The sequence below is a fragment of the Strigops habroptila genome, chromosome 9 (assembly GCF_004027225.2).
Source record: "Strigops habroptila isolate Jane chromosome 9, bStrHab1.2.pri, whole genome shotgun sequence".
NCBI classification, from domain to species: Eukaryota; Metazoa; Chordata; class Aves; order Psittaciformes; family Psittacidae; genus Strigops; species Strigops habroptila.
The window spans coordinates 6,631,026-6,655,347 of NC_044285.2; positions in this window are offsets into that span (position 1 = coordinate 6,631,026).

Genomic DNA, 24,322 nt, shown 5'->3' on the forward strand with positions numbered 1-24,322 from the left:
CTTCAGCTGCTAGAGTTTCTCAGGTGGGATTATTCTCTGATGAGAAGAAGACAGGGAGTGAAAGCTATGAGAGGTGGCTGTTTTCGAATAGAAGCTCTGGAAGCCCTGGAATTAAGGATGAGCATACCCATGGCACTGCACAGTCTGGTTTAGGCTTGTGTTTTGCTTTGTTGCAAGATGCTGAATGCTCTCTCAGTGAGTTCAGGAACCCGGTGTTCATCTACAAGCATTCACCCTCTGTCTTCCTACCCCAGTTCTCCCCACTATGCATAAAAATGCACAAAATTGTCATCAAATAGCCAAAACCTGTTTCTGAGGGTGAATATCTAGTCCAAATCTCTAGATGTTGCACAGGGCAGGGTGCAACATCTCCTGTGTGTTGAGTTGGGCCTGATGCTGCGTGAGAAGCCCACACCTCAGCGATGCTCCTGGCTTGCCTTAGCCCTGGTTGTCTCCTCACCATGTGGTGTCCAGAGCTGGTGTGTGCACATGTGCACCCCTGAGGGTACATGAGCAAACAGACCAGGGAGGCAGCTCCAGATGAAGACTTTTGGCTGCAGCTCTGAACACTCATCTGCCAATGAAATATTTATGATGACATGTTGCCTAGCAATGACCAGATTGCCCTGAACAGGCAGGAGATAGAGTATACTATAGTGTGTGGGAACCAGGGGGAGACTGTGAAGGGGAAGAAAATATATCAAAGAAAAACCAACTCCAAATGGCCACTGATTTTGCTGGGCTTAGTAAGTAAGAGATGAAAAACAGATTTTGTTCAGTAAAGTGCTGGCTTGGTCAGACTAATTTCACCAGCTAGGTAGAAGACTTACAGGGATAAAAGCAGGCAGTCAGGAAGCACTTAGCTGTTATGTAGCAAAATGGTTTATTTTTGTCACTGCTTGGCGATGTGTGTCCGAACGGCACTGTCCTGTGGTGTTTTCTTCCCTCTCGTTGTCAGTGTGCCAAAGCTAATTAAAGCGAGCTGGGTCTATCTGTGAAGTGGGATTTACTGAAACAAACTAATCAGGAAGGCAAAAATAGCATGTATTTTTGTCATTTGGAGGGAATTGGTTGGCTCAGAAAGAGGATGGAGGAGAGAGACGACACTGGATGTCATCTGTTTTGCCATCTGATGCTCCTCATTTGTTCTGGTGTGTATTCAGAGCACTTTCAGGTTGTTGTTTTGTTTTCCACCTCCTAGATTTAACCCCATTTCCAACAAGCTGAGGAGCCAACAGGTGAGCGAGCTAGCATTTCTGAAAAACAACCACTTCAAAAAAGCTGATGCTATCTTTGTTTTTTGATGGACCTCAGTAAAAAAAAGGGGAAAAAGAGAAAGAGAGAAGTTCTTTTCCTGTGAAAAGAGATCATCTTTCGACTTCATTGGCAGCATTTGTTTGCTGGAGCCTTTGCAGAGGCCAGCTGTTAATAGATCAGAGCATGCATGAACCTTCTCATTCAATTTATCACCAGTCTTGCACAAAACGATTCGGCTGCTTTCGCAGGGGCACAGTCAATCTACCTATCTCATGTATCTAGAGAAGCTCTGATTATCATCCACTGCCTGGCAGTCCTTATTCTTCAAATAGGGAAAGAGATGGTTGCTATCTCCATTTTACAGATTCACAGAGAAGTAGCACTGAAAGCCAGAAGAGGACTTTGCATCATCCAACCTAACACAGGTTGGGACATTTCATCGATTACCTCAATTCTTTGTGTGTGACTGATGTCCTCCTTCCCCATGGCACCTCATCCCACCACCAGGTGATAGAGTCTCCCTGAAGAGCTTGTTGCTTTTGGTTAACCTCTTGGATAACTGGGTTTAACCTCAAATCAATGCATATCTAATTTCAGCTCCAACCAGGAAGACTGAAGCACAGAGAGCCTGATGCCATGATCTTCAAAAGCAACTGGGCTCTTCTTTTTGTTTTAGGATTCAGTGGGCTTTAAGTACCTAAATTTTTTGAGGACCTGAATATGCTCTAGGATCCTAATGAATCAAACCACAGCTTCTGGGTCAGAGATGCCACATAAAGCTCCCCTTTCCTACCTCAAGAGCAACTCTTCGAGGGTTTAGTTTCAAAGATGTTCACAATCCTAAGGGATTCAGTTGATGGGGCTGTTTGTAACAGCCACAAGTTTTGGTTGGTTTGATTGTTGTTTGTTGGTTTTCTTTCCTCAAACCATTTCAAAGTCATCCCCAGAGGCTGTAGCAGAGACTAGGACATGGTTGAAGTCCAGTCGCAGAAGATATCAATAAACTGAGGAGGGATCATAGAAGGAGAGTGAAAAACACTCAGGTCTGGAGGGGGTGATTTATGATGACAGATGAGGCAGAGCTCCCTGTGTTGGCTAAATGATGACTAAGCAAGAAGGTACTAATATAGGAAATCTATTTGAAACCTCAAGGGCAAAGATCAGCTGTTTCAGGTGGGTGCATGGCAGTGCTTCGGGAAAAAGTGTGGGCCCGCTGTTAAAATCACCTTCTCAGCAGGGAGGTTGTGGCATGCTGAGGAATGGTCTCTATAGGGGCCAAAGGACTTTAATAATCAGTCTGGACACCAACCAGCAAGCACAAAAACAAATGTATGGGAGACACTTGCCTGTCTAGACCAGGAGAAGTGCTGTGGGATGGGACCAGTGTTTTTTCCTCCCCAGGTTTTAGCAGTCTCCTTCAAGTGTTCTGTTGACAGCTCGAATTTCTGCACTGCTCTGGCTTCCTGGAAGCTTTTTGAGCTTCGTCATTTTGACAGGCCATTTCTATGACATTTTCTTCTCTGCTGGGTTTGCCAGGCAGGGGTGACATGCACTAGACGAGCTCTCAGCACTGTCCTTCCACAAAGCAACCCCTGGGCACCTGCCTGGGCTGCAGCAATGCTTGCCAACCTTGCAGCTTTTCCCTCCCAGCTTTTATGCAGAGCAGATGTTTAGCTTGGTCCCTTGGGGATGTTCACTGAACTGCTTGCACGGTGAGAAGAAATCCCTTTTTTTCATTGTGGAGCTCTACAAAGGCATTGGGATGTTTGTGTCGTTCTCTTTCAGAAGTTCTGGGGACAAGGTTACCTCGTCCCATTCCAACTCGCTTGCAGTTAGCAGGGAGGAACTAATTGCTGCCTTCTTTAATAGATAAACCAAGGGCTGTTTAACCTTTGATGACTGAGTGAGTCTGGGAAATAAATTGAACAGTCTTCAACACAACGAATTATATGGTCCAAAAGAAGCCGAATGCAATGGCAGGTCCATTCAGCTGTTAAAATTGAGGCGCAAGGTGCCAGAACGTGACACTCTCCTCTATCCAAATAGATGTCTGTCCATCAGAACAAGAGCTCAGGGTTGGGGTGATCAGATATGGCACGTCTGTGTCAGGATCCAGACTCACCAACTACCATCAATGGGCTGTCACTGGGGAGATATTCCCCTCAGCACTGAATCAGATAGTGCTGAGTCAAAATCATGCCCTTCAGGAGATTTCAAAGGCCTTCACTTCTTACCCGATGCTATCACTTTTATTAGGAGCTGGAAGTGTGAGATGCAGCGAGGAAGCACCAGCTCCCCTGAGTTCAGTGCCTGGCTTTACCAGTGGTTTGCTGGATGCCCTTGGAAAAGCCACTTAAGTTTTTGTTGCCTCAGATTTCTCAGTTGTACAATCCAGAGCTGTTCTCAAGCATAATTAACTCATAATCTGACCGCAGTTTCAGGCATGTGGTTTCTAAGAGGAAGGCATGATTATTTAAAAAATCGGGTATTGAAAGTATTAATAGATTTTTAAGGCCTGAAGCAATGACTGTGCTAATTTATTTATACAGCATTTGTTAACCAGACTGCAGAACTTCTTCCAGCAGTAGCTACATTGCAGTCATGCTTCTAAGTCCTGCCCATGCTACAGCACACCCTCTAAAGAGATGTTAAGTCTTGATTTAAAGATCTCAAGTGACAGAGACTTTGTCACATCTATAGGTCAGCTGTTGAAAGGCTTATTTACCTGCATCGCTAAAGTATACCATATTGCTAGTCTGACTGCATCCAGGATCAGTTCCCACTGCGCTAAGATTAAAGAGCTGTAAATGTGAGCAATCTCTAACCCACGTGTGAAGATGCAGACGGTGACTGAATGAGCTCTTTGCATTCTGGTGGATAAACGGAACAGATTAGGGTTTAAACTTCTCAGAATAAAGCAGGTTTTCAAGATCTTGAATTATTCCTGGAACTCTCTCCCATTTTTCCAGGATCTTTCTTTGAGTTTCAGATGCCCGAACAGAAGGAAGTATCAAAGCAGATCTCTCTGACATTGCATTTAGATGTAACATCTCTGCACTACTCATAATCTCTTTCCTTATTCATTCTTGCTCATATTTGTGCTCTTAGCTGCAGCTTTGTCTGGTAGTTTGCATTTGACTGGTTTCCTACTGCTATGCCCCGTTTCTATTCCAATGGAGTTTTTGAACACTCTCAGAATACCTGTTTACAACCTGATCGATGATTAGACATAAGGATGAGTAACTTGGTATTTTGATCTAAAATAACTGAACAAGTGCCCAGAAGTCGGTCTGAGTTGGAGAGGTGGAGTCAAAATCACAGCTGGAGTTGTTCAATAAGGGCTTGAAAGTATACCTTGGGTGGAGACTGGAATTAACTCCAAGGTGGGGTTTGCTGCTGGAGCACATCAAACCTGGCATTAAAATTATGAAATGCACTTATTATTTTTTTCCCCTCACTGTGGCTTTGAGCAAGAATCAGCTAAGGGAAGTACACAGGATTAGATGCTGCAGACATTTATTCTAAGTTTTTATTGCTAAAATGGGAAAGTAAGGAGGACTCCTGACCTGAGACAGTACCAAAATATAGCCAGGAGAAGCTTGGGGTACTCAAATAGGAGAGAAGATGGACAGGGAGAACCGAGTTTCACTGGTGTGCGTGTAATACCTGTTCTTTGCTAGCACCTTATTTAAATACAGTCTTGCCAATTCGCCTGTGAGTTGCTGTGGGACCACAAATGACCCTATATACATCCTATATAGCCCCATCTCAAGCGCATGACTATAGGGCCGCAACACAAGAAATTACCAAATAAATCTTTGAGTCACCAGGTTCTAGAAGTACATTAGAAACAAAATGTGTCCATTAAATATTAATTTAAAAAGAACAAACTACTGCTTCAACATGATAAAGGAACTGCGGCTCCCGGATGTGCCCTCTTGCAGGGAAGGAGGAGGATGTGTTTTTACAATGAGCTGGTGGAGCTGCCTCAGAGGCTACCTGCACCTTGTTTTATTGCTCTCTTCTGATCAGGTTCCCAACTTTTTCCCTTCATTGCTTTATGTCTTCCACCCTCTGGCTTGTGAGAAGTAGCCTAAGGGTAAAACAGCAATGCAAAGCCCTTGATCGCCCTGGGGTACAGCACAGCAAAATGCTGATGCTCCCGCATTTCTTCTGTTGGTCACAGCAATTAGATGGAGTCCAACCCGGACATGAGGCTCTAGGGCTTGGCAAGAGGAGCCTTCCTCTGCTGATTAGTGTAGCAGCTGGCACACATCCTGTGCTTGCACCACAGCCCTGCTGAAATTTGACTTAAAACAAATTAATTCCCTGACAAGTACTGCAAATGCTCCGAGCAAAGGTAACCCTGTGGAATGCGGTGTCCAAAAGCCTTCACCTTATCGTTGCTAAGAAGAACTGGTGATTGCTCCAGCTGTACACCCACCACTTCTAGAGCAGCTTGCAGATGCAGGATGGTGCAAACCTCCAAGGAGTGTCCCTCTACAAAGCTGTCATCTTGTGGAGGAAGACAAATCAGGACAAGGAATGCAAGGAAGATGCAGGACAGTGGAAGAGCGGATCAAGGAATCATCTCTGAGAAAAAGCTCTGTGGGAAGTGGAGGGTGTTGACATAAAGGAGAAAGGGGTTTCACTAAATAGAAGGTAAGAATAAAAAAAAAAAAGGGAAAAAACCATACATATGAGAGTGGTAGAGAAACTGCAGAGAAATCTACAGTTGAAAACTGCTTGCTTACCTGAACTAAACTCAAGGTTGGGTAATTCCAATTAATAAACCCAAGTTAAGAACTCCATTTTCTTGCCAAGTGGATATATCTTGCTAAGTAGAATAGACAGTGAAGAAAGACAGTAAGCAGAAAGAAAACAAAAATACAGGATGCCCTGAATGTGAGGTGTCAGAGGGAAGTACTAGAGGCTATACCAGGGGAATGGAGAGGCAACTGCAGGAATAGAGAAGTAGAAATGAGAATTGTCCAAAGCAAATGGTGAGTGAAAACCAGGAACTGTGAAACCAGCGGAAAGGGAAGCTGAAGGAAATGGGAATAAAATCCTGTACAATAGTGAAAGACAGGGGGACTGCTGGCAGAGGGAGGAGGGGGAATAGCTTGCAAGGGTGAAAGGGAAGAGCAAGTACCTCTGAAAAACCTGGTACAGAAAAATCACGGTCAGTCACATAAAGGAGTATTTTGGCCTCTGGTAAAGTCCCTGAGGAACTTCATACAGCGCTTCCAGCTGCTGTGCTCAGATAGACAAATGTCATCTTCTTGGAGGTTTTGTATTGCTGTGTATGGAGCTGGATTAAGGGAGGAGTCAGTGCCATGATTTACCATGTCTTACATCAATAGTATCAAATTATGGCTCTGTGGTTATTGGGGGTATATGGTGGAGTATGTTTTATTCCTGGTAATAAATGTAGTGTTTGCCCTGGGATGTCAATCAATAAAAAACTGCCCTAATTGCTATTGATTGATTCATTCATTATAACACTGAACAATGAAAACCAACACTCCTGCGTTGTCACAGCCCCTGAAGCAACAGCAGCAGAGCTCTCACAAAATCCATTTCACACAGTAAAACTCAGGATTTCAGATGGGGACAAACCTCTGTGAAACTCCTAGTGACCTCAGCTCTCCGCCGAGGAGCCGCTGTCCATCACTTCTTATTGCTGTGGACAAGAGACTTATGTTCACTTTTGCCTCTTCCATCATCTGGTACTGAATGGGAAGAGAAAACCTCTCCTTTCTTTCTACCTCAGTTCAGCAATAGAGAACAAAGCTTCCCCTAAGTGAAAGTGTAAGCTTAGATATGCTGTTGGTTCTGAGGCGTGTTTGCAGCCTGCAGAGATGCTCAGCAGCACGACGATTGGCTTTGCTTAATAACAGTCACAAAAGATCCTCATCCTGCCAAAGCAGCATTAACTCCTCCCTTACAAAGGACTGGGGGTGGGCAGTGGCGGTGCTGCGGGGCTGACAGCTCTCTCCCAAAGACACCCGGCTTCTGCTGTGCTGTGTTTACAAGGCGAGAGGGTTTTATGCTACTTTTGGCTCAGCGGGATGCTGCCAGTATAACAAAACCTCTTCTCTTTTACCTAGGAGGAGGCAAAACACTTAAGTCACAAGATTAACTTTGACACAGCTCTGAAACTGCTCTGGAGGGACAGAAGCGATGCAGTGGTGCCTCCAGCCTGGAGAGCACGGGCTTGGGATGGGGCAGAGGGCTGGCTGCTCAGCTCATGGCTGGTTTTTGTTATTCCCTTACTTCAAACAATGCTCGGGATATCAGGCAGTCCCAGAACAAAGCTGCTGAGGCTTACAGCATGATACAGAAAGAGGAGCCTTGTCTCCTACCTCGCTGGTACCCTCAGTCATGGCTTCTTGCTTTGTTCTGGGGATGCCTCTACATCCCCTGCTTCATCAGATGCCTCTCCCAGATGTGAATATATGTGCTGGCAATTAGAGTTAGCGCAGGCAATTACACTTCTGGGGTTTCTCCCTGGTCTCACCTCATCTGAGCAAGTCAATTAATCTCCCAGCATCTCAGTTTCTCTGCCTGTGAAAGAGATAATAATGCGGACACCACCCAGCGTGGCTTAATCGAAGTGCTGGCATCCCCCTGGCTGCAAGGGCTGCAGAGGTATGATGGATTTTTTATCTCGGGCAAAGTAAAATGCTATTGTCTGACTTGTGGTCATTACAGCCACCGAACCATTAGCAGCCTGTGCCCACCTCTGGGATTCAGTGGGGCACTTCCCAGGACCTCCTGCCTGCTGCAGCTTTGAGCCATGGAAGACCCTGCTGAAAATAACAGTACTGGCGTTTTGGCTCAGGATGATTCAGTTCATCTATTTATCTCTTTTTTTAAGTGCTGATTTCACTGATATCCTTTAAAAAAAATGAGGAAGGAAGAGAGAGAAATCATTCAATTAAAGATGAAAATAATGGCCTTGTTAGGCTGTTGTTGCTGAATCAGGCAGGAGGAAGGTGAATTGCAAACATATATTTGAAAGCAAGGATGTACAAGGCGTCAGGGTCTCTGTTGCAAATAGCTGCTGGTCTGATGTGAGGAGAGCAAGGCTATGAAGGAAAACAGCCCCAGAGAGATGATGGAGCCTGCCTAGGGTTGTGCACTAGGGGTAGGAGCAGTGTCCAGCTCCCCTGGATCACAAAACCTCTCCACATCTCCCTCATCCGCTCTGCGTTATTCCTCACAGCACTACAGAGCATTAGTCTCAGCCTTTCTTGCAGTGAAAAGCGACCCAATTAGATTCCAGGATGAAAATTTACCAATTAAATAACTTTTCTGCAGAGAAAATTGATGCATACATGCCGTATCTCTTCAGGAGGAGATGTCCATTAGTGCTAATTGTGCTGGTGGCTTTGGTAATGGAGACACTGGTCTGTTTGGAGTTGGATAGACAAGCTTAATCCTATTTTAGTTACGCTACTAACAGATAGGGGCTGTAATTACTTTAGTCACTAGTTCTCTGAATCACAGTGTAACCCACGATCTAGAGGGAAAAATTTTTGTATCCCATTATCATTTCCCTCACATCAACTAATGACTCCAAAAATAAGCAACATGTTTAAATTCATAGTAATTTCTATGTGCTCTGTGACAACTCTATTTTCATCATATGGTCTTTAAATACTATATTTTTACATAGAAAATGTATTTTGGAAAAGCTGGGAAAGCTATTTATTGGTTATTTTTGGTATACAGTGAGTGCTTTTTTGGCATTAGTCCACCTTATGTCCACTCAGATTTTAAGGCGAGACTAAGTGGCTCTGACATGAGTAGAGGGGGGTGAACAAATTGAAGAAAATGCAATTGGAGTTAATGAACTTTCCAAAACTCAAAGTGGACTGTAAGGAGAAGCTCCACGCTCCCCAATAACAACTTGTTCCAAGATAAAGCTTGTGGATGCAAGCAAGGCATGGGAGCTGGAGCCATGTCTTGCTTGCATACAGAGGAGGCTGCAGCCCTTCTCTGAAAAATCCTTTGTGTTCTGAAAGCATATTCTCCCATACAATAGGTTGGTCATCTTCCCAAAATTTCAATTTTCCATTAGAAAGCTATAGATCTGCCCATGGAAAACAATCTTTCTCTTAATTAATGGTTTAGGGACTGAAAATGTAGATTTACTATAAAATAATAAAACCATTTTCCAGAAGTTCCCACCTCTTCTCATTTTCTCATGCAGTTTCCATTAGTGTGTGCTCATCAATCTTAAAGCACCAAAGGAAGGGGTTGTTTGTCAGGGCGGGATTTTGTTTATTTGCTTTTATAATGCAATCCTAACACAACACTTGAAACTCAGGCTCTGAAATGTCTGGATGGGGGCACTGAGCCTTTGGAATAATTTTTATGACAGGCAGACAGGTGAAAGGGAGAAATCACAGGAGGATTCAAATGTCTGATAACAGAAGAACCAACCTGAGAGTTCACGGGATGCTGAAAACAGATGGCTTTCTGAGAGGTAATCTATTTTCTCAATTTGGTGTTGTGGAAGGAACATAAACATTTCCTAAGGAGAAGATGACTCCTTGTCTTTTGATTAAAGGCTCCTGCCCCCCATGCAGCCAGTAACCTAAACAAGGAAGAAAAGAGATAAAACTAGGGTGGAAAAAATAAGTTAAAATAGAAAAACCAGGTTGCATTTTCCAGGTCTTTGCTGGAAACAGGATGTAGAGAGGGTGAATACTGCTCATTATTATCTGAGAAGCATTCACAGACACAAGCTTTAGGAAAGCCTAGTGGCAGGTTAAGAGAGCACATCAGCAAGCGTACGCAAATGAGGAGGTACCTGCTCAAAGATAAACAATGCATAAAACATCCTGCTTATGCAAATGGATGATGATGACATTACCAGGCACTGATTAGGCAATGAATCTGATTTGCTTAGGGCCCTTCTTATCAACAATGTACTGTTTTTTTTAACGTATCTGGTAGCTGTAACCATGGTTCATTCCTCCTTATTTGGCTGTCTCCTGAGGTTAGGTCCAGTACTTTGGAGATTAGCACAGGAGGGAAGGCTCGAGATCCAAGGGTGTCCTATAAGTGAGACTCCAGACATGCTTGATGAACAGGGTGGATTTGTGCTTGCCACAGATGAAAACAGCTCTTTATCCATTCCGTAAGCTGCGTTGTTCTTGCTCCTAAGGATGCTCGGGTATACATCAATTCCTTTCCAGCCTCATGCCGTGAAGGAGAATCTAGTCATGCAGCAGAAAGACAAATAGTGAAATAACTTACAGAGTAGTTGGTTAGAAGTTCACTTCTTGCTGTGCTTGCAAGGTTTATAACATTCTGTTTTTCACTGCAGTGGCAGAGACATCATGAAAGGACAGGAACACTGCACTTGTATCAGCTGATGTGGTCCCAGGTATCAAACAGCAGCATTTTCCTCCTTTGATAGCATTCATCGTGAGGAAGATTTTTCTGATAAACAGCGGCCATTAGCACATTCTGCAAGTGCCTTTTCTAAGCCCATCTCATCTTGGCACCCGTGACCTGCAGAGACTGGTTCCTAGCTCTACAAATTGGCAGCAGATCACATTAACAGATGGCCTTGAGTACACGCGTGCCAGGACTCATTATGTGCCTCTTCTTTTTTCCTCTTTTTTTCTCCCCCTCGAGTTGTGTGTGGACTCCATCCAAGCATGTGGCAACATCTCTCACATCTGGGATCATGATGATACACCTTTGTTATACAAGAAAGGATCTGTCTCCATTTGCAATGCATTCTAAAGTCCTTGCTTACAGTCAAAAGGAGTGAAGCATCTGTCTGGTTTGAGTAGACAGCTGTGAATTCCTTTTGGATAGCTTGGGGTGGGCTGCTGGCAGCCTACGTAGAATGAAGCTCCTGGGAACCACCCAGCTCTCAGTAGACTCCCAGTCTCGGTAGATTTTCCTCAGCCAAAGAAAACCTCAAACACTTCCTTAGCTGATATTCCCATAACAGCCACAGCCCAGGGAGAACGGGGCACGGAGTATTCTGGAAAATGGGAGCAGGCTGCAGACAAAGCCCAGAGAAAGGATGAAAAGAGCCTGGGGTATGTTACTGCTCAGGGCATATTGCTGGGGCTGCCTCGGCTGCAGAGCTGGGCAGGGAACCTCTGACAGGTTGCAGCTAAAGGACATAGGGCACCGTCAACACTAACAGACATTGGGTTTGAAACTTTTAGCTTAATTTGTGTAACTTCAGCTCTGTGTTATTTATCTGATGGAGAAAGACTTGTCCCTTTGTCTTCCTGAAGATCACCATGACTCTGCTGCTTCCCCCATTCTGTCAACCTCCAATTTTTTTTATCCCGGGAGAAATATGTCATGCATTGCTCTGTCAGTCACTTCTTCAGGGATACTGAATCTATTAGAATGAAAAAGCTGGTTTTAAATGACATGTCATGCTAAACTGTCTCATTACCTCCAAACTGAGATGAAATGCGTTCTCTGTACGTACAGTTTTTCCCCCCCTATGTCTCAGTATTCTTCTTCATTCACAGGAATGGTGTTTAGCCTGGAAGATTATAGACTGGTCATAACCAAAGAAGAAGAGAGCAAGATTTACTCTAATCATGTCAAAGGGACCTCAGTGAATATTAACTGACAAAGCATACACAGATCTCAGCACACCCTCCTTGCCCGCCTGTGAATTCATCTGGCTTGATAAATGGGAGCGGTTTACAGAGCAGGCAGAAATTGATACCGAAGAGGTTTCTTTCTAGAATGCTCTGTATAAATTACTGGATGCTTATCTGTGAGTAATTCCCTTGCATATGCTAACTGTCCAGACACTTACAGCCTATGGCAAAGACATTAGATAACCTTCGATTCACAATTGCTGGGGGCAATCTTCATGCTAAATAAACAGTTCATCTCTTTTGGACTCAAATGATCTATCTGTTTGCAAGTATCACAAATACCAGTCCAGAAATGGATACTTAAGCTACAATTTTTTTTCAGCTGTCCTTCCTTTTTCCGTGCCTGCAATTTGTGGCTGCACTTTATGTAATTTAGCAGCCTGCTACTTCTGCCTCATCTGTTTCATCCATCAGGTTTCTAATGTGCCCATCTAGGCACCTGCCAGGTACACGGACCGTTAAAGACATGATTTTTTTAAGCTTACTCTTTCTTGCTATACACACTTTATTGAGGGCACAAACTACCCCAAGTACCTTCCTGTATTTGCCCATTAGGCAACTTTGCTCACGGTTCTTTCTTGCTACAGATCTATGTGCTGAGCTGAAAAGGAAATATTTTTCCACTGAGCTCTCTAGGCTTGAGATCAGAATGCATCTGAGCAAGAAGCCAGGCAAGGATGCAGGCAGAGTGAAAATCAAGCACTCAATACGTGAAGAAAAGAGCATGTCCAAGCACTCAGACAGGTGAGTGACAAATATCATCCTCTTTTGACATAACTCCCCCGACCCCAGCTTAATACAGACATTGCATAGTGTTTGTTTGGCATAAGCTGTGTTTATAGCTCTATTTTCTAGAAATAAAATCCCTATCTCTGCCTGGAAGTCAAAGCAGATTTTCTTTTTCCCCCAAAGGAATTGCACTGGCACTCACAGCCCGTCTTGGAGGCCGCTGCCAACCAAATGTAAATGAGCCAGGACAAGTTCATCACACAAAGAGAAAACCTCAGGCTGCTGAAAGGCTCCAGGCAACTTACAGTAGCAGATCAGAACCAAGTGGTGAAAGCTGCTACTACTCCAGTCATCAAATGCTATGCCAGGGATGACCATTCTATCGTGATCCAGCTCCTAAGCTAAGGAAATTTTCAGCCCTTTGCTGAAGGTGACCTGAACGTGAATTGAGAGCACATGGCCAAAAGTGTGATATGCTGGGAAAAGAGTCACACATGGATCTGCTGTCCCTGCCTGGAGGGACAGAGCATCCCATGGAGGGTAGGCACAAGGCTCAGGTGGTCCCAGATGCTACTTTTGACTTAGATCTGCTGCTACACATCATTCAGAACATGCATCTTCAGCCTAACCAGCAACAAGCTGAAGGAGAGGGTCTGCACTGGCCTCCTCACCCCAGCCATGAAACAAACTGGAAATCATGATCAAAACCTGAGCTTAAGACACTATTCACCCAACACCATTCTTTGCTCTAACTTTTGCTGCCTAGCATGTTGTGCTGATAAGTGTAAGTTCCCTTGGAAGTTATCAGTGAATCTGGCTCTGTTTGTTTGCTGGATTTGTACTCCTCAGCTCTGGAAGAGGTGCTGATCCCACGCCTCATTCTTGGCATTGCCAGGGTCCTTGGCAGAAGGCTGTGCGCAGATCTCTCCACAGGGAATACTTCATTAATTGAGTGCTGACAGGCCTCCTTACTATGTTTCCCCCTGCCCCCGTGATGGTCAAACATGTAATTTTTGCTCCTAAAAGATGCTGCCTGCAATTCTGCACGGCTCAGCTGCGTCACATAAGCCTCAGCAGTGGCAGAGGGTCTGGCTCTCAGCCTAAATCTTTTGGGAAAGATGCAGCACTTCCCACCAGGCTTCCAGGATCTCATACAGATGCAGACATAGGGCTTGTTTTTTGACAAGCTTCTTCCACCTTCTGGGGTTTAACAGCTAATGACAGCCCATTTCTCCTAGTCAGAGCCTCTGTGAGTGCTGTAAGCCATGGTATCATCTCCAGGCTTGGCTGCCCTCTCTCTCAAAGCCAAGATTAACCCCTCCTTTCCCTGATTTGCTGTGTGAAAGCAGCACCCAGCTGCCTACAGCTGCAAGGCAAAGCTAAACACCTGGAGTCCGTAACCCCAACTAGGGGTATCCTGCTCCAGCTTGGGTGTATTCCAAGGTCTCATACGGAGGCAAAATGCCTCTCTCTGGTTCTCAATGGCCTTGCTGAGAGAGTCCAATATTCTGCAAGCTTTTTTTGGCTGCCATTGCACATAGAACTAATGATATTGGAGAATTGTCAAGAGCAAATCCAACTATGCCCAGTCCACCAGTCCAAGCACATGTGGAGACGGCTCAGATTATTTCCCCCTAGATCTGTTGTAGTCAGTTACACCAACGCTCAGATTTACCTATTCATGGAGATTTCTGAGATCCTTCTGAGGTTCCCCACCATCATGATGGCATTCGACTGCCCAGAATACCTTAGCTCTTCCTCCTCACTCCAACTGTGTTGCTAGCAAAGGCAGAGCTGAATGGATGCCCAGTTTGATTTGGTATCAGAGGAGCACATACACTTGCCTCTTGCCCACCAGTTCCTGCTCATAAGAACCAGAAGGCAGATTTTAGACCACTATTGTTTTTGCATAAAAAGCTGACACAATTGACTATAAAGGTCAAGGCGAGGAAGAAACCTCTTTGAGTTACTCTCTTCAGCTGACATCTAGGAGCTACTGCCTGTCTGTCAGGGTAGTGCTGGAGATAAGCCCAAGGTCCAACCTCAGCAGTGACCTACCGCTCCTCTAGACCTGGCCAGTGCAAACATCTCTTGCCACTGCTGCATGCCTGTGATTTGGGTCAAAGAAAACTTTCTGCATGCTTTCAACAATGATTCATACAGATTTAGTGTCTTACACAGAAGGAAACTGGGCACAAGTTTCTTTCTCTGTCTCAGCACAGCCATGCACATTTCCAACTTAAAGGAAAGAAAATCTAGATGCTGTTTGTACCTCCTCATGCCTTGTTGCAATAGTCTCCCTATTACCTTCCCCAGAGGGGAGAAGAGTTGCCTTCATTTCTAAATTTAGCTTTAATGAGTGCAAAATGAACAAGGTAGCAGGGGAGCCTAATCTGGTTAGCAGAGCAGGAGCAGAAAGTACAAGATGTTTGTGTGCAGTGTTGGATTTTGATTTCCTGTGCTGAATCCACTGGAGCGATGAAAGGACTCCAGGCTCCCGAAACTTCAGTGTCTTTGTGGATGTACAGTTGGGTATGAATTAAGCAGGTAGTCCTTACTGCCAGTAATGACAGCAGAGCTGTATTTGGCCTTGGGCAAACACACATGCCTGCTGATTTTGCTTCTTGGATGCTGTTTATGAAGGGAGAAATAGCACAGGCTGGAATATATGAAGTTCTGTGCAAAATCACTCACTTGCCACAGCTTGCAGAGGTACTTCACCCCTAACACATACCCTCTGGCTGTTCCTGCTATCATCCCTGCTCTCCAGTCTGAGGGTGCCTGGGCTGCCTTTCTCCTCCAGCCCTGGAGCACTACAGGTCTGTTCATTCATATAAGTTTGAAGCAAAATTATTTGCTGCATTTATTCAACTCCAAGATCCCCAAACCAACACTATCAGGATACCTCAGCTTTGCTCCAGCCCTGATTCTCTGCCGATACCCTTTGCATTATCCTTTCTACTCTTCACAGCCCAAACGAAGTGTTGCTGAACTCAGCTAAGATGCATGGCAGTATAGATCTGCGAAATACCTAAATAGATAGGATACCCTATCTGACTTTTGCAGCTGGGATTTGGGATTTACACAGAATGTTTTGTCCAAGGACCCAAACTACTCAACAAACCTTACAAACCCAAATTCCTGGATGCATTGCTCCACAAGCCAAAAATAATGTTGGCACCATTGTAACCAAAGTTGGCTTCACTGTCCGAAAGCACAAAGAAGAACATGTACAGAGAGATAAATTATTCAGATGCCACTGCAGGGCGTTTTAAGCCAGGACTCCGGAATTAGCACCTGGCACTTGTCAGAAATGGCAGAGGATGGCTCATGATTGCAAATGATCAAGGCATTTCCTTTGGTCTTGTGTGAAAGCCAAAATTCTCTTCAGAAACATTAAATTCCACTCATCCAGTGCTGATGCCACCACTTTTGGCAGAGTCCTGGGAAGCCCCAGGACTCCTGGAGGTCTGTGGACCAGACACACGTAAAGGATTTTCACACTGAATTTCAGCATCTCCGCACCCACAACTTCTAGTGAAGTCATCTGAGGCGGCTGCAATGTTCCAAATCCTTTCCTAATTAGATCAGCAGTCTTTTCACCTCCTGAAAGGGCTTGGTATATCCTCTGGCTTTTAAAGGATTCTGTATTAAAAGCAGAGATCTGACAAACTGGAGTCTCCTCAAATACAGAAGCAAACGGAAAGACACTAAAGACTTTTTTGTTCTTTTTTGGTTTTCTCCCCCCCTCATAGTTTTGCGTAATGACAGCTAGAGAAATAACTCTTGTTTGTAAATAACCCATGACCCTTTTCATCCGAAGGGATTTTCGCAGCAAATCAATCCATGTGGGTTTTTTTTAAGACATAGAGGGCATTAACAACATGCTCGCTCAGACTTCTCGTTTCTATTTTAACTTTTTCAAGGCTGTGAGCACAAATATGTGAATACACAGAAAGAGAATTAAATAACACCACCTTCCAACCCAAACTATTCTATGATTCTGCAATCTTTAACTTCTCACTAATTCACATGGGCTTATTTTCAGGGGATGGAGCAGATATAAATTATTTTTATACACATTTCTGTTTCAAGAGATGAATGAAAATGGTAAGAACCATCAATTATTCCATCAAGCACAGAGGCAGAAAATCAGCTGTGTTTGGGCAAATCATTCATATGAGCACCAGGGTCAGTTATTCCCCTACATAAGATACTTCAAGCAGTACATAAATTAATACAAAAGGATGGGTTCACATTTCAACGTTCCTGCAGTTGCCTGGTATCATGTAGACAGTGGACATTTATTGTTGGGATGAGGTTCATTTGTATGAGTGGGCATAAAGATGATGCTGGATCTGTGGCTGGTAGCATTTGCAGGGTGAGCTGACAGGACAAGGGAAAGAAGGCATTATTATTCTTCTTCCCATTTTACAGGTGAATAGTTTCCCTCTAAGGAAACAAGAGCAAGTGGAAGTGTATAAACGCCTGAGAAGAGAACCCTGGGTTTCCTTTCAGCACACGGTGCTTGAGTCACAAGGTGTACATATTCTCAAGAAGCTCCACACCTCAGAAATTCAGTGAGCTTTGCCCTCACCACCTCCAAGAAAACAAATAGTATTTAGAGATGCTCAGAGATAGCAGGTGGTCCAGAGGTCACCAGGGAGCCAAACCCCCACATTCATAAATCCCATGGGTGAGACCCATGCAAGCCAAAATGAGCGAACAACAGTGAAGTGTTTGTGAGATTTATATAATGCTGCTTGAGTGTTTTCCTTGGAGATATTTCTGACCTTTGCCACAAATGTTCATACAAATGATATTTTTGTTTGCAAGAACAATTGTGAGAAAGGAAATGCTCGGAAATCTGCATTTGACTGAAGCTCCACTACAAAGGGGCTTATACAGCATACAGAAATCTCTTTACTGTATATAAAAGTTTCAGCTCCCTCAGGAAGTGAAGTAATACGACCCAGGTAATGTATTTTACAAAACAGAAAACAGCCATGAGAAGGCTGGCAAACAGCCAGGTGCAACTGAAATGAACTTTAGGATAGAGATGCATCAAAGACCGTGTTTGAATAAGGAACATTGTCGTAAAAACCAAGCCCGCTCCTTCATGAATAATACAGGACCAAGAGACAGGTCTGAATTTGTCATGTAAATTATTTACTGTAACTGTGAAATGACCACCTGTCTAGGCTTGAGGCAGTGTTTGAACCAAGGCCCTTACAATAAAAAGGGAAAACAAAGTTGCTCAAGCTAAAGAGGAACTTACTTGCCATTGAGGAGTAGTGTGTTCCTGCCCTCATGCACAGAGGCGTGAGTCAGGGATGTGACCCCCATTGGGCTGAGCTCCCTGTCTTCAGGGAGGGCTTTTCACCTTCTTCTGCTGGTGAGCTCAGTGATGATGGGACCGGGCCACCAAAGAAACATCAAAGCATCCCAGACAGCTGAACCTACTAGCAGGATGGCCAACGTGCCAGAAGGCAGCAGCGCAGCCTGCCTTTAGAGAGGATGGCCTTCTTCAGAAGGGGAGGTTGGGCTTAGGCTTAGTGAGATTTTAACACTTAATATAGAACTGTTATGAGCTCAGGCAGAGATGTCTTGATTTGCAGAGGCAGTTCCTATATGGGATAGACAGCAGCTCCATGGGACCCGCCTGCCAAAGCCAGTCTGAGCTAACACCGATGAGAAAAGAGCTCTTAGAAACGCAACACCTTTGTGCCCAGCCAATAGCAACTGTTAAAAGTGGAATTAAATCTGCACTGGAAGAAGTCTAAAAGACATTGCTAAGGATTTTGGATACACCTTTACAGGGCTGCCCCAGACTGTTCCCACCATTTCACTTCCATCAGCTTCTCCATGGTGACGTGCAGCTCTGTTCAACCTGAGCTGGAAGAGAGACGAGCTGATCAGCGTTTCAGTGTGGTGGTGTGGGGATTTTAGTTTGTTTGTGGTGGATTTTTTATTGTTGTTATTTGTTTGCTTTTTTAAAGCTGTTACTCTGCAGAGTGCTACCAAAAAATCCCAGCAGATCTATAATAAACAAGAGCTACATTCAAAAGCCACTCGATATACCTGTTTAGATAACCTCTCTTACTCTACAATTGTCTTGTTTCTCTCAGGGTTGTCATAGAGAGGAAGATATTGATGAGTTAGTGGTGTGTCAGGGAGAGTGAAGTCATTTACCTTGTTCTTGAAAGCCTTTATTTTTTGACCTATTTCTCCTGTGTGTGTAACTACATCATCTCTCTCTGTTGCTTCACGTCAATTTGGACATTGGGAAGAGCATCCTGCAGGAGAGGCGGTGCACAGACATGGTTAATGCTGCACTGACAGGGACTAGGGGAGTATCTGTCACGTTTAGCACATCTTGAGACAGAGATACCTTGTAGCAGGGAAGTCAATAGGTTGTTTAGTTATACTGAGCTTCTAGAAGGCAAAAACCTCATTTTCACCTCTCTAAAGAAAGGAATGTGTTAGATATCGGTGCATTAGACCTTAAGGATGTCCCATCAAAACATGGGATGCTGTAAAGGTTGTTGTTACCTTTTAAGAGAAATGTCTTACTGAAATCAACAAGGTCTTCGCTCTCTCCCTCATATGAGAAAGGTGACGAATGAAAGCAGGCAGTAGGTTTTTAATCTGTTTTCCCCAGAAATAACCCCAAACTTTTCTTCCCAGTGCATTCTAGTTTTGGTTGCACTTAACCGGAACATTGGAAGAGATAAAAGGTGAATGATGCCAGGCCAGGCTGTCTGAGTTTTAACCACCAAAAGGCTTCTTCAGCAGAAGTAGTCTTGTGAAAAGTCCAAGTGAGCACGTAAAAGGTGGATCAAGAGCTGCCTATAAACTCCAGCCCTTCTGAAAGGTACAAACACTGCTGAAGACTATCCTCTGGACATTTTTTCCCCTGCCTTTGCTGAAGCATGCAGCTTTATTCCTGCCCCACACAATATACCTCTCCTTTTCAGGTATCTCTTAACAATTGCTCCATTCACACTGGAAGGCAGCACTGTCAGCAGAATGGTTTTGATTGCAGCAGTTTATTAACTAAATGTACTAATGAACTGATGCACCCTTTTATTGTCTCACATTCCTGCTGTCAGATGTCCTGCTGCGTTCTAACAATACGTAAGATTCTAACTTGTTTCATCTCTCCTGGCTTTTGTATACACCCTTGCACTCCCATTTACAGCTTTGTATAGGGCTACAGATGCAAAAACAAATAAACATGTATTCTTGCAGACATCTTCACCTTCTTCTGAATGCAGCCTCCAAAAGGTGGCTGCTGCTCTACTTGTTTCTAAAGCCTTAACTCAAGTGATGACAACATTTAAATACAGCTACAATAAAACCAGGTAGCTAATTCCAACGATGGTAACAGCAGAGCAGGGAGAAGCTGGTAAAAAGGAACCAGTTCAAATAATATTTACTGAAAAGATCCTAGATGTTATTAACCTGATTCTCCTCTGCCATCAGAATTACACCAAGGGATCTCTGGTTCAATGAGAATCAGACCCTGAAAGGTGAAAAAAAAAAAGTCCTTTTTGCTAACAAGCCCATAAACTAATGGCACTTGAAAACCTCGGCACGCCAGGCTTTATGACCCGCAGTGAAAACAGAGTAGATGTGATGCAAGGGTGAAGAGAGTCCACTCAAACCTCATCTTCAGCTGTACAGAGTGTTCCTGTGATGAGCAGGCTTTGGTTTGCAGCTCAGTACCCTCTTTCACATTGCCATGAGCGTGTGGTTCAGCAGCATGTTTCCACAGTAGTGGGGAAGGAATAAATCAAACAAAACCATAAAAATCAAACACCGTTTTGTTCTAATGTCATTTCAACAAAGGCTGGGTTGTGTTCTGACTTCTGGCTTCATCCGGAAAACTACGTCTTTCAAGTTGCTCTGCTCCTTTCCAGAGGCATTTGAAAGTTGTGTGGGTGTTAGTACTGGATGAGCACTGATTTCAGCAAGGAATTAGTACATGCTCTGAATGGAGAAGATACGCTTTGTATACTGAAGGCTTGCAGGAAAGAGAGCTCCAGGATTTCAGGTAAATGCATTCCTAATTAATCTAAGGGGAAAGGTAGCTTTTGGCATCCTCTAAGGGTTGCCACAATATCATCATCACATCATATAGATTGAGCACTCCATTTCTTTTTGCATGTGAAGAGAGCGTTGGAAAGATAACAAGTTTAATCCCCAAAACTACCTTTGAAAGAGAAAAGCAGGATGAAGCTCCACTCCAGCCAGAGCATTTCCCAGCCTTCTGAAAGTCTGGTTGCTGAATTTGCCAGACTTCTGCACTTGCCTGCTGGAAGCAGCCTGAGGACCCCTGTTTATTTTGCACAGGCCACCCTGCAGCCTTTAGGGGCACATTCGCTCCTCGCTGCCATCTTGAGTCCATCTGGGAATAAGATAGAAGCCTTTATCCCATTTTCTCTCCCACCTCTCAGTAGAAATTTTCCTAACTTTCTGATAAGAAAACTGGTTTTATTCTTTCTGGCCATCTTCTAAAGGCGAAAATGGGACCTCTGCTCAGCATCATCATCCCAGGCTCATGGCTTTTAATGAAAAGCTGAAATTCCTTCTATTTAAGGCCAGGGAGGACTAATGGACTAAATAGCCTGAGAGGTGAAGGAATGGCTCTGCTGAAAAGCCATGTGGCAGCCAGCAAAGTCCATGTGCCGAGCTAATATTAACAACAGTCAGTGAGCCCCGTGCACCTCAGGCAGGGCAGAAACTCCCTTGAACTGCTATTGGTCCTCCTCAAGCAGCTTTTCCCTACCTACAAGGTCAGTGAAACCACCAGATTTTTACAGCTGCCCTTCACCTTCATGGATTTTCCCCTCTAAAATAAGGATCTTCCTACTGAGATGTCTGTATTCTGAAAGATATAAGCCATAGCTACGTAGTCTTTTGCAACCTCTACACAAAGACAGTGAGATATGAGCAAGCTCTGCCCCTGAACATGGTACTCCCAGCCTGAGTGTGAGCCCAACTCAAGCATCGTGCTGCTGGCAGCATCTTCCCATCCCCTGCTGGGAGCACCAGGGAGGAGATGCAAATTTGCCGAAGAGCAGACACAAAGCCAATTTTAAAATGGATACTGGCCTCAAGCTAACAGGGAAAATGCACCATTGGCTTTGATTTTTAAATACATTAGTTATTCTCTCAAAGAGTGGATCAATGGAAAAAGGAAACTGAGCAATGGATAACACTTTATTTGCTTAGGAGTAGGATTTATCCTCATGCTGTCTGGCAAGAGCATGGCCTGCTGTTGGGGAACTGTGTGCTCTTGTGTTTTTCCCACAGCAGCTGCATCTGCCTCTAAGTCCCAGTAACCACCAGGCTGGTCACATAATACAAGCATTTACCAGTGGGGTCTGGAGTGGCAAGAAGCATCTGTAAGAAATTCCAGTGTCTCTATGCACTCGTAATTCAAAATAGAGCAAAATACTAAATTTCAGGATTCCCACTGAAGTGTAATGTTAAGCAGAAAAGATTGCTTGAAGGCAATCAAAACATTTCATTTTTATAAAAGTCCAAACACTCTAATTAAATTTTATATGCTGATATAATTCAAGCTACGGTTTCCCAAAGAATACTCTAAATGATCCAATTCTAATAAGACGCTGTGAGCTCAGTGACTTATTAGAAACCATTTCATGATTTCTAATAAGATTCCATTTGAATGAAATGTTGCTGAAATTGAGATATTCCCACAAAAAGTCATAATTTTGAGGAAATAATAGTTTTCCTCATGGGGAATAGTCTCACTGGCTGTATTTAGCAGTTTGGTTTTGCACTTCGCCAGCACAACTCAAAGGTGTTTGTTTGGAAGGACAATTGCTGCATTATGAGGGAGCTGAAATCCACCACATTATAAAGGAGATATCTGCTGGAGACAAATTCCACCTTGTGTTGCTGAAGATGGACTCATAAAACCAACATGCAACACTTCTTCCAAGCAGGCTGAAAAGACAAGACATTTTCCCCTCTATCCCTCATTTATCAGCCTCCATCTGGTTATCTCTTAAGCAGATCCCAAGCACTTCTGTTGTCAAAATCTGCAGAGCTCGTCCCAGTTGTGGCTCATTCGGATTGTGGACTGGAGGTATTACTGCAGCGTGGCTCATAGAGAACAACATCACTGGGGAACGTGCTGAACAATTCCCTTCTGTCCTGTACAAAAGCAGCCCTACATCAGGTTCCTGTACATCAGCTCCATGTGCACGTCTCCCTAATACTTGCATGACATAAAGTGTCCTTTGCCATACAGAAAGCAGCAAGGCCATTTTGGAGCAGCGGATAGGGAGGAATTTAGCTTACTTATGGAAGCCACGGTGGCCAACAGTACCACAATAACGAAATGGTAGGTAGCATTTTGAAGGCCTCTAAGTATCTGCAAAATGCACATGCATCTTCACATCTGAGGCACAGGAACGTGATGCAGCACGTGGCTGCCAGGAAACACACCTGGTGTTTTAAAGTAAGATTTTAAAGAGAAATCTTTAGGCTTCCAGCTTGCTGAAAATACCTGCCTGATCCCATTACAAGCCACATGAGCCAGGATCCATCCCTCTAGAGCTGAGGGATGAACAGCAGAAGGTCCTGTTTGTAAGCAGGCAGTTGCTTCTTGCAGAACAACCCCTTTCTCCTGGTAATGAGACCTCTATGGATTTGCAGTGAGGATATGGTGCGACCCAAGGCTGCTAGGGTCAATCAGGACATAAGCTGAAATCAGCTTCCTGAAGACAAGCAGCTCCTGGTCAAGGCACAAACCCATGCTCTTGCCTGGCCTGTATTTGTCACAGAAGCGATGGAAAACCAGAGACGAGAGATAAATACTTAATGTTACCCTGCCATGAGACGAGAGATAAATACTTAATGTTACCCTGCCATGAACAACATGGGACCTGTCTTCCCTGACTGGCCAAGCAGGGCTCTTCAATCAAGGTTTGTGGTGCAAAAGTTCACAATTCTAATGATGCATTTTATTTTCTAATATTCTCCACTCTTGACCACCAGGTTGCTCTTCACATTATCCTTACTCCAGCAAGCACACATCTAGGGCGTGCTCTGGTTGCAAGCACAGGAACACCAGAATACAACACTAAAATGAATTATTCCAAGCCCTAACAACTACTTCACGCCAGTTCAGAGGCACTATAAAGATCACCTGAGGCTTCAGGAGCTGAGCAAACTTGATGCAGAGGAAGGACTTTCTGCTAAGCACATTCCTGGACACACAACAACCTTCTCAGCTTGGAGCTCCCCAGACTTCATCACCAATTACTGCCTTAGACTAAAGCCAGGCTCAGAAAACCACAAGCATGCTGGGATGGCTGGCAGGATCACACTCTCCCTGGGAATGGCACCACAGCAAGACTTACCCAAGGTCCAGAGCCATCAAAGGGGAAATGAATGGGAGAGGGCTGAAGGAAGGCAGATAAACTTATGCTGTTGATGTGACAAACCTGTGAGTCCTTTCTAATTACAGCAGAGCTCACAGCACAGCCACACACATGGCCCTGATGCTAATTATGGAGTGCTGAGCACTGACACATTAACCTCCCAGTCTTGAAACATTAACTTTACTGGGTGTAATATCTTCCAGGTGACATAAAGGTTAATAATCTGCATCTACAACAGAGTCTAGCTCTGTAAATACC